General features: G+C 43.2%; 1 long non-coding RNA gene across 2 annotated transcripts in view, besides 1 other annotated feature; it reads right to left on the bottom strand.

The window, feature by feature from the left end:
* Gm36743 overlaps positions 1 to 16,070 on the bottom strand; it is a 151,173-nt gene that overhangs the window by 54,989 nt on the left and 80,114 nt on the right. The gene's annotated exons all lie outside the window — the stretch shown is intronic.
* Positions 7,908 to 9,486: an enhancer, noted in NCBI's record as "VISTA enhancer mm1696". NCBI's record gives its function as "enhancer in: midbrain (mesencephalon)[6/7]" and the evidence as "EXISTENCE:transgenic organism evidence [ECO:0001131][PMID:17130149]".

The raw sequence follows: 16,070 nt of genomic DNA, 5'->3' as shown, positions 1-16,070 counted from the left end.
GAGAGTCAGTTTCTTCCCTCCATCACCATTTGCTCCATCTTCATACATACACCTTGGCTAAACCAGTCTACTCATCCCTGAGGTTATGCCTAGAGATGGATGTGTGCCTTGTTCTGGGTGAATTTAGCAAATCTGACCGGAGCTTCAATTTCTTGCAAAATTCACGCCACTGTCCTTTCTGCTACAGAATGAATGGCATTTCTGAACTAGCACACTGGTCCTCTGTATTAAATAATTAATAATCATGTTTTCTCCACTCTCTTTCTCAAGTGTGAAGGCATTAGCAAACCTTGTTCAAATTGACTGATCACTATGTCCAAATAAGGATTCCTTCTTGCCATGGAGATCATGGGTCAGACACGAAAGCAGGGTGCCCTGGAGCCCACAAGGCACTTGGGGACACATTAACCCCCAACTCAGAGGGCAAGGCCACCCAGTCCTATTTAGAACATGTGGCAGACATAAGCTTCATTTTGATTCTCTCCCTTTGAATAAAAATGTGTCTGATGCTTCACCTACAATGAAAATATTCTACAAGCCGTTAAAAAACAAAGGTAATGCCGTCTTCATAAGGCATGCATAGCCAGGAGACAATCATACTTCTCTGTTCGTTGAGGTCAACCCTCCCCCCAAAATGGGGCTACAAAGTGTGCCTTGCTGTGTGGTAATTCTTCGAAATATTATTCATTGAAAGTTTATAATAACAAAGCACTACCATAATAAATACCAGTCACAAGAGTCTCCTATGGAAAGGAACCTAAAAGCCCTGCTTATATCTCATCTCTTGATTTAAGATTAAATCTCACTATTTTAAAAATCAGACATTCTAAATCCTAACAACCTTAGACCTTGAAATTGATACCCCCCCCCTCTCTCTCTTTTCTTTTAAAAGAAAAATGAGATCAGAGCTGTCAAAAGGCTCAAAATGACACAAAGCAAATAGGACGATGTGGCCAAGAGGTTGTCTTTAGTCCTCCTTCAGGGAAACACTGAATAGTCTTATCTCCCCCAAAGCTCCAAAGCCAGTGTCCCTGGCCAAGCAGGCCAAAGATGTTTTAAGAAAAAATAAAGACACAAAAGACCTCTTAGGCAATTCACATTTAAAGTGTTACTTAAGCCCACAGCTTGGGTCACTCAGAAACCGAGAATCCAGGGTGGTAGACGGCAAATAAAAGAAGAAATTATTTATAGTAAGGCTCAAACCTATATAGTAAAAAAAGGAAAGAAATATAGTGAGACTCAGATTGTTTAACTTTTTTACTCTGTTACCTTATCAAATATTCCCTGAAGCGAGCAGGTTGGGATTTAGAGCTTAGAAATTTAATTATCACATATTTTTTTTGGAGGAGAATTGGAGTCCATTGATTGAGAAGAGATGTTACTTATAAAAATTCATTCATAATGAAGCAGTGATGACCCCTCCCATTGGGTCAGTGAGTTTGTGCTAAAGGGTCACCCAGTGGAGATGAGTCTTGGGTCTCCATCACAGGAGTCAGTAATTATTAAACTTGCTATGTCCCAAAAGCAAACCATAACCCCATTTGCCATAAGTATAAAAAGCATTCAGGAAATGTCTGCTTGCCTTCTTCCATCCTCATGAGAATATCATATCCTCATACAATGAATGACCAGCTCCATTCCTCTTCTCTTATTTTGGCCTCATCACAACAGCCCGTACCTCCTCATCTACATCAGGGAAGGGACAACTGGAGAAGCAGAACCACAATGAGAGGCATACAAATTTGTTTTTGTAGAAACTAGACCTTATGTGACCTTGTAAGCAGTCCACTTATGTACTTTAGCCTTGCATCTGGTACTAGGCCAAAGGTCAGCAGACGTGATTTATGAAACCTGGATGTGATATGGGGAATACTGGCAAACCAGAGCCCCTGAGGACCAGCTGGACCCTGCCTGGTGGTACTGCCGTCAAGTCTGCAACACAAAGAATGTCAGGCAAACTGTCTCAGCTCCCTATATGGCTGTTGCAGGATTTTCCCTGTACAATCACATTAGGCCAGTGGCAGGCCTGTGATTGGACCAGGAAAAGGGAGGAGCGAGACAGAGAGGTAGCAGGAGGGTTAGAAGGGGGAGAAGCCAACATGGAGGCAGAGGAAGAGGAAGAAGATCCTGATCCAGTGTGGTTTCAAACAGCACAATAAGAGAAGAATTATTTATACTAAGGATTAAATCTATACAGTAGAAAAAGGAAAGAAATATAGTGAGACTGGGATTGTTTAATTTTAATTTTTTTTTACCACAAGTAGCTAATTTTTCACAAGGTTAGAATAATTGGGGTAAAGCTTTTTTCATTACCAACTGGCCTTGAAATTACTGTATTGGCATCTTATAAATTGTGATCTTATTGTTATATAAATCTGATTAGATAACTAAGCTTGAAGAGTCATGTTTCTACCAGGTAATTAGGGGTTGAGATGGCTGATTGTGGGGTGTGTGGGGCATTGCGTGGAAGCTAGATGAACTGGAACCCTCCACCGGAGAGATGGCTAGTAGGGTTTTGCAGAGTGAGATGGTCCAGCGGGAGCCGGGAGCCCTGTGCACCAGTTGGCGGCCGGCACTAGCGAGGAAACATGCAGATTCTATTTTTTTACATATTTCCTGAAACACATAGCAGCCCCCAAACTTCACCCATATTTAAAGAGACTGAAGGAGAGCTGGGAGTCATGACAGGAGCTTCCCTTATTGCTGCTTTGTCCTGGCAAGGTTCACAGATCTACACTCTGCTGTCAGATGCATAACCTTCTCTGTCTTGTTCAAATTTCCCCTATATTCAGCCCTGTTCTACCTGTGCATCGATTGACATTCTTGGAAACACGGTGCTAGTCATCAAAGTGTCCTTTGAGTTCAGCCACGTGAGTGGCCATAACCAATGACATGTAAGCCAGAAGTCAGAGTTATATAATCCAGGGTTTAAGAGGTTATAAATCCCTCCTGGCTCCTATCATCTTAGGCACAATAGAAGTGTAACGTAAGAAAACTCATCACAAATCCAGTTATAGTTGAACACATAGAACTCCAGCCAAGGCCAGACATAATGAGCTGAACCATAGCCAATAAGCCCATATGTAAGCAAGGTTAATGAGCTACTGAGTTTGGGGAACCAACTGATACAGACCCACTTTCATTTTGATGACTAATGATCTGTTTGCTTACCTGTCACTTCCATGATCTTCAGTTCCTGCAATCTGTAAGCACATATCTGTGAAGTGATACAGGCAGAAACACCGGAATAGTGCTCCTGCCCACTCTCCAATTTTAGGGCTTTCTTCCCCTTTTAAAAGCAACCACAGCACACACATATTCATGTAACATCAAATCCCAGCCATAGCCATAGTAATACAAAACCTTTGGGAAAACAGTGAAGGAAACACACAAGTCCTGCAGGAAGACAAACAATATCTGACAGAGGGACATGGGAAGACACAGTGTTCCTACGTGGGAAGACACAGCACTGACAAAAGGCCAACAACTCTCCAAATTAAATTATGAATGTCACATAATCCCACTTAAAATCCCAGTGGGAGTTTGGAGGAGATAAAACTTGGTAACATCATGAGGAAAACGAAACAGCCTGATAATAACTAAGAAATAGCTTTCAGGGGTAAAGGAAGCTGTGACACTGTGGAGATGGAGGCCCCTCTGGCCTGGGACACCAAGGATGCTCTACCTTCCAAGCCTTTGCACTCTATTCTTTGGCCAAGGAAGAAATTCATTGAAAGCTAATGATATAAACACACACAGAAAGACAGACAGACCTACAGAGAAAGAGAGAGGGAGGGAGGGAGACAGAGGGAGAGAGAGAGAGAGACAGAGAGAGAGAGACAGAGAGAGAGACAGAGAGAGAGAGAGAGAGAGAGAGAGAGACTTAGCTACGCCCTTCTGTTCTTTGAGCTCCTTCAAATATCTGAAAGTTGAGGCAAAAGCTGTAGTCAGTTGTTAACCACCCACACACAGTCCTTATGGTACAGAAGTTGTCAGCTCTTTGGTGATTAAACAGCCTGCTACCCAGATCAGGGGAATGCGTGATGTCAAAGGTTTCAAGCTTTATGATGAACAGAGCTGAGGTTTTTAGGGTGATGCTTAAGATAAAGGCTCCTCCTCCATTCAAAGGCCTTCTGTTTGCAACCACAAAAAGCCCAAAGTGTCAAGGAAATTCCACCCAGCCACTAATGCTCAGCTGTGGATGGTCTGGATGGCAAGACTGCTCTTTGCATGGTAGCATTGGCCACAGACTTTTGAGTCGAAGGTTTTCTGCCATAAAATATATGAGAGCTCAAGCAGCAGGTTCACTCTGGCCAGTGATCTGCAGCTCCTTCCATGGGTCAGGGCCAGCAGAACTCAAAGAATAACCTGGTATGGATTTCCTAGGAGTGCTGTAACAGAGGGTGAAGGCTAGAGGCAGACTTGGATTCGTGGGGTTGTCATTCAAATGGGAGATTGAACACTTAGAGGACTTCCTAGTGAACAGCCTGGGTTGAAGTCCTTACCACAAAGACTACGTTACTTTATGCAAATTTTCTGGCCTCTTAGGAACTTCATTGTCATCAATAGAAAGATAATGTTCCTGCATGACAGACCAATAGAAAAATGCCTCAGCAGTGTGCCTAGAACACAGTGGATATTTTGGATGGAAGTGAATGTTGAAAACAGTATTGGGCCAGCAGTGGCTTGGGGTAAAAGTAACATCCTAGTGACCCGAGTTCAAGTCCCAGAACTTCCATGTGTAAGTTGTCCTCTGACCTGCACAATTGTGACATGGAAGACACACACACACATGCACATAGAGAGAGATGGGGAAGGGAGAGGGAGTAAATAAATTTAAAATAAAAAGTTATGTTGCTCTCCCTGGGCTTCAGACCTATTTAACAGGCAGCAGGGATGGAGGCGGGGGCTGTTACTTCAGCCTGGTTATTGATTTGCATGTCTCATTGAGGGTGTCAGAGTTGGAACTTCAAGAATTAATGGGATTTTGGAGAGTTGGCTCAATAAAATGTTTGACCCTCAAGGACCAGAATAAGTATCTCAAGAGAAATGCCAGGCAGGCATCAAAGCCTGAGAATTCTAGCCTCAGAAGATGGAGATGATTCTAGAACAAGTTGCGTAATAAGATTATCTGTATCTAGGAACTCCGGCTGGAGAGGTGGCCCAGAGGTTACTGCTCTTCAGGGGACCTGGGCTCATTTCTCAGTACCCACAAATGGCAACTCACCATGACTTTAACTCCATTTCCAAAGAATCTGATGTCCTCTGGCCTATACTCATGTGCTTTACATAAGCCCAAGCAGATACACACACACACACACACACACACAAAATAGATAGATGATAGATAGATAGATAGATAGAGAGAGAGAGAGAGAGAGAGAGAGACTATAAAAATTGGTCATAGGATCAATCAAGGGACATTCTCAACGTAAATCTTGGGCCTCCACATGTATACATGTGACAACAAACAGGCATATACATACATACACATGTTATATAACACGAAAAAAATAGGAAAGAATGAGTGGTATTTTGATGACAGCTCACCAGGAAGAAGACAGAGCCTGTGCAAATGGGGAGGGAGAAAAGCGGCACAGATGGTCTGAGGGTACGAGGAAAGGGATACAGTGTGTGCCCCAGCCAAAGTGGGGACCTCTTCCATTAGGCAAAGGTCTCAGCCATAGAAGGTTGTGAAACAGGGGAGACTTTGGGTCAGATAATGCCAAGAATCCCCTCCCCCATCATTCTGTAGGTCCTGCTGAGAGTAGCATGGTCTCCCTATAGCCAGGTCGGTGCAGGACTGTTGGACAGGCTGCTCCAACAAGGACTTCCACCATACCTTTCCTGCAGGCATAAGAAAATTCCTTTCCACTGGGAGTTGATTCAATGTCATATGTCTTTTAACACTAAATACATTTTCATTTTCTAAAGGAGTCAAAAGAGTAAGCCCCTCCCCCACTGCTGATCTCTACTCTCTCTAGCTGCTAGCAGTCAGACACTGCCCTACTGATTTATTTTGCACCCTCAGCCATAACTTTCTCTCATTCCTACTGGGAGAGGACAGATGAGTTTGGGTGGACTGAAGACAGAAGCATTTCTCTTGGAAGTCTGAATTACTCCAACTAATCAGGAAACCAAAGATATCCGAGGAAGGACCTTGGCTTCCCCTGAACATTCACATTCTCTCCCTTGCTTGTTTACATTTCGGGGGTGCTGCCAAGGTTCAGAAAGTCAGATCCCAGTGCCCACCCCACTCACCCTCACTGGATCTTTTCTGCTTCGTCTTGGACGACTGAAGTGATTTTTTTTTCCTTTGGATCAGGTGGTGTGGAGAGACAGAGTCCGAGATGAAGTCCTGACTAGACAGCAGGTTGTCACCACGTTACCAATATTACCAAACCTCCACAGCCCCTAAGATTCAGTGTCTGCACCTGAAGATAGAATGAAGACTCATCTAAACCCTTCTTCCACAGACTGCTGAGACCTCAAGGTTCCAGCCCAGATTCTACTTTGCTATTTGCTTCAGCTTAAACGTATGCGTTGACACTTGCTGCACTGTAGACTTTAGCACAATGCTCCTCGGAGTGTACTGCATCGGCCCAGGCAAGCATGTCAGCACACTGTCCCCAGACTGTGTTAAAGGTGAGTAACTGAAGCCTAGAAGAATCATGTAGGAAATCATGGCAATTTGACATGGCTGCACCATTCAGGCATTGCCTGGTGGCTCCATTTCATTGAACTCTGTGACCAGTTGCAACCTAAGAATTAGCTTGCAAACTAAAAAAATTCCTAAGACCTAATCAGGGTAGTTTCTAGAACAACCAAGCTAGAGCTGGATTGCTTCTCAGCTAGCTGGCAGAGCAACGGCAACACAAACTGTGACCCTGACACTGCAAACACAAGCCAGCAACACAATACCATAAGCCCAAATCAATTCTCCCAAGTGTGTCAGAGCCTACCTCATTTGTTAAGGACTAACTTACCATTCTACCTACATAACCCGAGTGGCATGTGACAGCTTCCTTAACCGCAGAAGAGGCATGCCTACTATGATAATCTCTCCTGGAATGACGTGTCAGTGATGGCCTTGAGGTCACAAAGAAAAAGAGAGTCCATGACAGAAAAGACAAAGGAAATCTCAGTAAAACTGAGGGTAGTCTCCACTTAGAATCTGCCAAGCTTTAGTTCCAGGATACTAAGACCCGAAGAGCTTCAGGACCATGTAGCTACACACATCCTCCTGTGTGCTTTAACCCATCCTAGACTACTGTGGTGGTTTGACTAGAAATGGCCTCCATAGACTCATGAGTTTGAATTCTTGGCCCATAAAGAAAGGCATTGTTAGGAGATGTGGACTTGTTGGAGTAGCATGGACTTGTTGGAGTAGCATGGACTTGTTGGAGTAGCATGGACTTGTTGGAGTAGCATGGACTTGTTGGAGTAGCATGGACTTGTTGGAGGAAGTGTGTCACTGGGGACAGGCTTTGGAGTCTCTTTTACTCAAGCTATGCCCAGTGTGGCACAAAGTCTCCTTCTACTGCTAAGGATCAGATGTAGAACTCTCAGCTCCTTCTCCAGCACCATGTCTGTCTATAGGCTACCATGCTTTCTCACCATGATGATAATGGATTGAACCCCTGAAATTGTAAACCACCCCCAAATTAAATGTTTTCCTTTATAAGAGTTGCTGGGGTCATATTGTCTCTTCAAAGTAATAAAATCCTAAGACAACTACTTATATAATGCAAATTCTATGGAAATTGTAGCTAGATTATATTTTTTTAGGCAATAATGGTAAGAAAAAATTTGTACATGTTTATCATAGATGTAGTTCTTCTAACTATTTTGGTTCAAATCGTTGACTTTTCAGATGCAGAGTGGGGGGATATGGAGAACTGTACTTAAGAGGGCAGCCTAAACAAGCCAGGTCATGTTACAGATGAGTTTTAAAGGCTGAAGGAGGAACACTTCTGCACTTGGTCAGAAAGGGCCACCCTCTCTCCCTGTCCCTCTTAGCAGTAAGCTATACTGTCGGTGGGGGACAGCATACTGAGCTAAACGACTCTAGCTCCAGATCTCCTGGCAGTTGGGATTGGCTGTGATACTGTCCTTAATGGTATGTTACAGTTGAATGGGTACGGTCTTAAAATGTACGAAGATAGTAGAGGGCAAAGAGGGGCTTATTCTCAGCTCTCTACCACCACGTCACCCTTCACAGCCACCTTCAACAGTCTTGCTTCACAGAACAAGAGAGAGCCACTGTCATGGTGAAGAAACACAAGACGGAGTAGAGACGTGGACTATCCAGGACCTAGCTGTTCCTCCCATCTGCTCCTCGCCTAAGATAAAAGCAATGGTTTCTTTGGTGTTCCACTGTATGAGACTTTTTCTTTCATCTGAGTACAGTCCTTAAACACCTAGGCGGTGTTCCATTGGAATCATTAATTTAGAAGGCGTGTGTCATTTTGAACTAGATTTCTGGAGTGACTGCCCCTTAGAAGAACCAAACTGATCCAAAACTGGTCCCAAAGTGAGGGCTCATTTTGCCAAAGTGAGGTTTTCCTTTGTTCGAGGGCCTCTTTCTTTGCTGGAAGGTGATCTGACCTCCGGGTACCACAAGTGATATGATAAGCATGAAGCAGCTCAACTGGTTCCATTCGTTTTCCTCGGGCTTTGCTCTAAAAGGTTTCTCGCTGAGCCGATTTCGCTCCCCGATAACTTCCTTTACACGCCACTTCCTAATCGAAGAGGGCCCACATCAGGGGCAGAGAAACAGAGGCGGTCCTTTCCCAGCCTTCTCCTGGGGCTCCTTAGCTCTTTACTGCACCGCTGGGCTGGCTTAGCAAAAGCAATTTGATGTCCAGAATTTCTTGGCAGCCTGCCACAGCGCTGTCTGCCCTCGGAAAGTGTAGTCTGGGCGTGTGGCTGAGTAGCCTCGCTTTGTTCTGCCTGGCTGCAGCTTTGTTCTCCCTGCCTATGTGTTCGGTGCTCACGGTGGGGGCTTGTTCTGCGCCAGCCATGAAAGCCAACATGACTTTGGAAACTGAACTATATTTTGCCAAATTCTAGTCCTTGGGTGAGACTCCCCAAACCTTAGCCTTGTGGGAGACCTCAGAGGGGAGCTTTTGGAACTGGATTCCCAAAGCCTAGATTTAAAATTGTACATTGCAGTGTGGCAGCTCATAACTAAACCAGACGAGAAATAAAATCAGTAAAATTATCAGGCTGTTCTAATTAAAGTGCTAGGAGTTAGAAGAGGTGATGCTTGAGATTCGCCCCGGCCTTCTCTCCAGGGGATGTCCTCCCAGAACTGGCCAAGATCCTCAGAGATTCCAAAGGAATACAAACACACACGCACGCGCGCGCGCACACACACATTCACATCATACACAGAAGGGTTTTGAAAACCCCTCTACCATCCAGCTTACAATAGCAAGAAAATGCTTGGCCTTTCAAGTAAACAAGACGCAGATAAACCGAGGCCAGCCACTAGGGTCTCTCCATAAAAGCATCCAGAGCATCTCCATTTTTTTATTTTTATGTTTTAATTAACAAATAAAGTTGTATGTATGAACTATAAATATTAAGATGATATAAAGTACTCATCTGCTATGATTCATTCCCAAATAATGAGGATCATTTGTGAGCTCCTTGTATTTTGTTGTATTGTATTTTCTTTGAGTTACTACTTTAACTTGCTTTAGAAACATAGCTAGAAGCAAGATTGCAAGGACATATTGTGGTGTGTGTGTGTGTGTGTGTGTGTGTGTGCATGTATGTATGTGTATACATGTGTGTAGCTGTGCATGATGTGGGCGTGTGTGTGTGTGTGTGTGTGTATGGTTGTGCAGCTGTGTATAGTGTGTGTATGTGTGTATGTACATGCATGTGTGTGTGGCTACATATGATGTGTGTATATGTGTGTGTGCTTGTGTGGCTATGTATGGTGTCTGTGTATATATCTGTGTATGTTTGTGTGGATATTTATGGTGTCTGTATGTGTGTGTGTGTTTGTGTGGCTGTGTATTATGTATGTATATATGTGTGTGTGCCTCTGTGTGTAGTGTCTCCTTATGTGCTTACTCATAAACATTCTTGTGAGAGACAGAGGCTCACTTTGTCCTTCTCTATTACTTTGCACTTTACTTTTTGAGAACCTGTAGCTTGCCAGTTTGCTTGTGTGACAGGCCAGTGAGTCCCCAGGATCTGCCTGCCTTTGCTTCCATAGCACTGGAATGACAAATGCATGCAGCTGCCCCCAGCATGTAAACAGGTGCTGAGGATCTAGGCTCAGGTCATGATTATACAGAAAACACTTCCCACCTGAGCCATCTCCTCCAAGTCATTAGTTCTAATGTATCCTCCTCTCTGCTTTCCAGAGTGGTTGCCACCAATTTAGATTACAACAGTGTAAGCGGGTTCCCTTTGCTCTCCATCTTCACAACGCTCACTATCATTACTGTTTGCACTTCTTAAAGGCCTTTGAAAGCTTATAGTTTTGCCCAACCCAAATAGATTTAAGCCATTACCATGGCTCCCTGACATTTCCTTTAAAATATTTTTATTAATAACTTGAGATGTTATACTTTGATCATACTCACCCATTCCTTCCCCTTAACTCTTCCGGGATCCATCCCATCTCTCTTCCCTCCTCACAATTTCATTTTTGTGTAACTTCAACTTTTGTGTAAATGCTATATCCACTCCAATTTGTGCTGTTCACACTGTTTCCATGCATGAGGCCATTTCCTGGAGTCTAGTCAACCTACCAAGAGCCACTTAAAAAAAATTGTCTCCGCCTCCCCAGAAGCCATCCATCCAGAGCTTCTCGGGTAGAGTTGGGGACCCACAAACTTCTCCTTATGCTAGAATGTTGACCGGCTTAATCCTGTAGAGATCATGTGTAGGCAGCCACAGATGCTGGGAGCTCATGAGCCCAACAGTCCCACCAGGTCCTGAAGACACTCTTGAGTCAGTACACTCTGACCTTTGGCTCTTACAGTCTTTCTTCACTTCCATGGTGGCCTAGAGCCTTGGGGATGGATATGTGATGTTTGTGTCCCATTAGTGACTCAGTACTCCACCAATGCTTATTCTGGGCTCTTTGGCCAGTTGTAAGTCTCTGCATTAACTACAGTATGCCTCTTAAAGAAACCTCCCCATGAGGTCTGAGAGCCACACTTATCTACAGAGAGAGAATTGTGAGTTTGGAGCTCAGTTTGATATTACATCTCTCTTGTAAAATAACAGTAACAGATTCACCCCTGGGCCCTGTGAGCTTCCCAGCTGTGGGTACTTGGCTAGATTTGCAATACCAAACAATTATTTCTTCCTGTGGAATGGGCCTTGAATCCAATCAAAAACATTATCCCCATAATTTTCATGCCTAGCATTTTCTGTTTCAAAGTAATGAGCTTGCTGAGCAAAATAAATGACCATCTTCCGGACTGTCTTTATGTGTTTTCGGGATGTTGTGATAAAATCCTCTGGCTCGGGCAACTTAAAGTAGACAGGGTAACACACTATAGCTCACAGCTTAAGTCTTGATTTATCATGTTCTGGAATGCCAGGCAGCTGGTCACATTGTATCAGAGGTCAGAAAAGAGCCGAATACATACATGTTAGTGCTCAGCTCCAATCCCTTGTCTGACACACAGTCTACCATCCTCCTGCCCAGCAAATGCTATTTTTCTTCATGTATTATAATTTTTTGTTTGAATTTTCTCTAGTATCTGTGTATGGACACAGACATCCTCTAATCTCTTAATGTCTCATTACAGTGGCTCCTGTTGACTGTCAACTGGATTAGATTGAGATATGACTAGGAGATTAATAATGCACACTTCTGGATTTGCTTATTAGGCCATTTGTGTAGACAACTGGCATGTTGAGCAGCAGCTGAGTGAGGAATGGCCCACCCTGGATGTGGCTGCTGGGAGTCCAGAGGAGTAAGAAGAGGTAAGAGGTAGCCAGATTGTGTATGCAAGCTTCATTCTCCATGAAGGGATGTGTCTATTGCTGCGTCCACCACCCATTCTTTAGTCATTCTGCAATCTGCAGGCAGGTTCTGGGATCAAGCTTGGACTGGACTTCAATCATCATTCAGTTTCCCATAGAAGCTTCCAGTAGGCTGACTGACAACAGCTGTCAAGAGCTCGCAAGAGCAGATGCCCGTTGGTGGACTATTAGATCTCTAATTGTGTAAGTCAGCCTCATAAACCTCCACATTTAATTCTCTATGTAGTCCACACAGACACACACACACACATACACATGCATATATATATATGTATATATATATACACACACACACACACACACACACACATATATATATATATATATATATATATATATATATATATATATATACATATAAATTCTCTTCCTTTAGGAGCCCTAATTAGTATGCTAATACTTCTCAGAACACTATCAATATACATAAGCAGATACACCTTAAAGAAAAGAAATCTTAGCTCTGGCAGATTTTATTACTAAAAGAATGGAAGGTATCCTTGAAGACCAAGTAAAATTGGGTCATATATAAAGATGTTTAACAAAAAATTTAAAAAAAGATGTTTAACATAGTGCCTACTGTGGCTTCATTCTATTATTGTGACAAAGCACCAAAGACAAAGAAAGAAAGAAAGAAAGAAAGAAAGAGAGAAAGAGAGAGAGAAAAGAAAAGGAAAGAAAGGAAAGAAGAGGAGAGGAGAAGAGAGGAGAGGAGAGGAGAGGAGAGGAGAGGAGAGGAGAGGAGAGGAAAAGGGAAAGGGGAAAAGGGGGAAAGGGAAAAAAGGGAAAAAGGGAAAAAGGGAAAAAAGGGAAAAAGGGAAAGGGGGGAAAAGGGAAAGGGAAAAGGGAACGGGAAAAGGGAACGGGAAAAGGAAAGGAAAAGAAAAGGAAAAAGAAAGAAAGAAAGAAAAAAGGGAAGGGAAGGGAAAAGGGAAGGGAAAGGGAAAGAAAGAAAAGGAAAGAAAGAAAAGGAAACTGAACTTGGGTAGAAAAGGGTTCATTTGCTCTTACATTTCCAGGTCACACTATATCACTGAAAGAAAGAAGGGCAGGAACTCAAGGCAAGAACCTGAAAACAAAATCACGGAGGAGCAGTTTACTGACTCGTTTTCTAATTTGCTCACTCTCTCATGCTTAGCTAGCTTTTTCTGTATGGCTCAGAACGACCTACCCTGGTGTGGTGCCATGCTGTATGGGATGGATGGTACCACATCAAACAGCACCCAAGGCAATGCCCTACAGGCATGCCACGGGCCAGTCTGACAAAGGAAATTCCTTAACTGAGGTTCCTAAGTTGTGTCCGGTTAACAATAAGGACTAATCTGTCATGGTTCCCAATGCGTCACAGAAACCAGGCTCACGATGTTGATTTCTGCTGCAGTTTCCCCCTCTATCCTTCCACTGAGAACAGATGAAAATTCTCTGAGTAACAAAATTGGGAAGCAGGTACATGGTTAGCTTTGCTTGCCCAAAACACTCAGGAAGTTCCACATTGAGAAAGTATGGGTTTCTCTGAGTTCTTCATTTTAACGTGTGTCAGCGTTCTGACACTCCTTTGTTTTATCCTGTTGTTTTGGTTCGTCCTTTTATCAATTTTCAGGCCTTCAGGAAGGGACCTTTCACATATTCAATGAAGAACCTTCGCTCTGACTCAGCCACAGACGCTTCCAATTTATTTTGGAATAACCGACTTCCTTAAAAATGATTTCTTTGGATCCGCAGCAGAGTTCAATGTTAGAGTGAAGAAAATCTCTCCTAGTTCCTGTTGTGACTTGGATCCAGTTTTTGACAGAGGGGTAGAAGTAGGAACCCCCAGTTCTGTCACACTTAAAGAATGGCAGTGAAGCCATTTCTACCCCAGCCTCACCATGACCACCGTGAAATTCCACTATGAAGCTGTCCTCAGCTGGTCATGAGAAGTTAAACTGTACTCTGGCATCAATCTTAAGTGCATGTGCATTTATGTGTACACAAATACTTTTATGTTTATAGCTGTACCTATGTGTATATAAGCACACAGACACACAAGTCCACCAGGAATTTGGTAGAGTGTGGTGGGCATAAGATCCCAAACATGGATGTCTTTCATATTCATTTTACACTTCAGTGTCTCTTGAGTAATTCTTCATCCACTTTTGGCAAGTATATAATGCCACTATAGGAAGAAAATTAATATATTTCAAGTACACCTTTTAAACCAAACCCAGTACTAGACACTGACCTTTTGTGAACTTATGCAAAAGCTCTGAGGGTCATGAATGTCTGTTGTCATTTTAAGGCAAGGACACTGAGGTCAAAGGCCACCAATGGAGATCTCAAAACTAGGTTTGCTAATATTTCAAAACCACAATTCCTCACATCTTACATGCTGCTAAGGAAGATTGTACTCAGCGTGTGTACAGTAATGATACTGATGTGAAGTTCTGGGTGTGGTTTCAGCCTGGAGAGAAGAAACCTCCAGAGAAAAGGCTTCACGTTGCAGATGAAGACATCTGGATTCTTTGGTGAGGTGCTACATGGTTGTAAGGGGAAAGGGACCTTAGAGAAGAAGCAGACTGGTTTGAGTTCCCACGCTTCCAGTTACAAGTTGTGTTTCTTTGAGCATCATATGAGATCACCTGGAATGTCTACTTTCCATGTATAACAGTAATAATATAATTATATATATATATATACACACACACATATGTATACACATTCACACACATATAAATACACACACATGCACACACATAGACCTGTACATGTGCGTGTGCGTGTGCATGTGCGCACATGTGTGTGTGTGCATGTGCGTGTGTTTGTCTCAGAACATATATGGCACTTCCCAGCTTAGGTCTCCCCAGTGGATATTCCTTTAATGTTTGTTTCTTTCTCCCGTCTCTGCAACTCCATAGAGTTCACAGACTCTCTTTGCACAGTGTCAGATTTGTATAGATTTGTACTGAGCACCACCCCTGCCCACCTAGTGTTCAACATCTCAGTGGCAGAGTGATGGAGCTGTAGCTAGAGACTATGATTCCTTCAAAAGTCAGAATAGTAAAATAAGAATACAATACGGTGCAATTACTGTCTGTGTTTCATTTTTTCCTTCCTTGTAATTGAAACCATTTTCTAAGTTTTATTTAGCACGAAATTAATTTCACATTTTCATCAAGGAGCCTGGTCAGGGAGTGATTCAGACTTTCCAATACAGAAATTCATAGCATTCGTTATTGGTATTTTTCAAGGAGTTTATGCCAGAACGACCCATTCTAGTCTTTCTGTACAGTAATATTATATAAGATCTATATTAAAAACCAACAACATCAACTAAAAACTACTTTCTTGGACCCAACTTTCTAATTTTCCAAATCAAAACACAGAGCTGGCTGGTAAGGATCAAAGGTAAAGGCACCTGCTACCAAGTCTAATGACCCAAATTTGATCCTGAAGACCCACATAGTAGAAAAAGAGGATCATCTCTCAAAGCTGACCTCTGACCTACACACACACACACATACACACATACACAGGCACACGCAGATGAACACGCACACACACACATACACCACACACACACACACACACACACACACACACATATCATAAAGTGTACCTTCTCCCATCCCAAGAGGATGTACTTGAATAAACTGGTTCTCTCTTGACCTGAGCTCAGAACTGACAGGGCTTACTCATAAAGGAGAAATGCACATTATACCAAATGTGGGGGTAGACTTTGGCAGAAGACATCAGAAGACTAGCATGTGATGTCTCAGCTTTGCACGGGTCACATAGGCCTGCTGGGACAAGCATAGATGTGGGCAGTGCTACACAGCATAGGCTGAGGACTTCCTGAAGTTTGCTTTATCCCAGCAGAGAAAGGTGGAAGATCTGCTTTAAATCATCTAACCCAAGCAATTTAGGGACAGGTCCAGAGCTTGAGTCTCCAGGCTATCACCTTAGGGTCAAAACTGAGTTCCCCAGGGGTAGATGAGCGTGGGAATGGCCACAGGTCCAGCGGTGCACCTTCCAGGAAGTACCCGGGTACTTCTCAGCACTGTGCCCATGGTTCC

This window comes from Mus musculus, chromosome 9 (genome assembly GCF_000001635.26).
Source record: "Mus musculus strain C57BL/6J chromosome 9, GRCm38.p6 C57BL/6J".
Classification (NCBI taxonomy): domain Eukaryota; kingdom Metazoa; phylum Chordata; class Mammalia; order Rodentia; family Muridae; genus Mus; species Mus musculus.
This window is presented reverse-complemented; position numbering and strand designations above follow the sequence as displayed.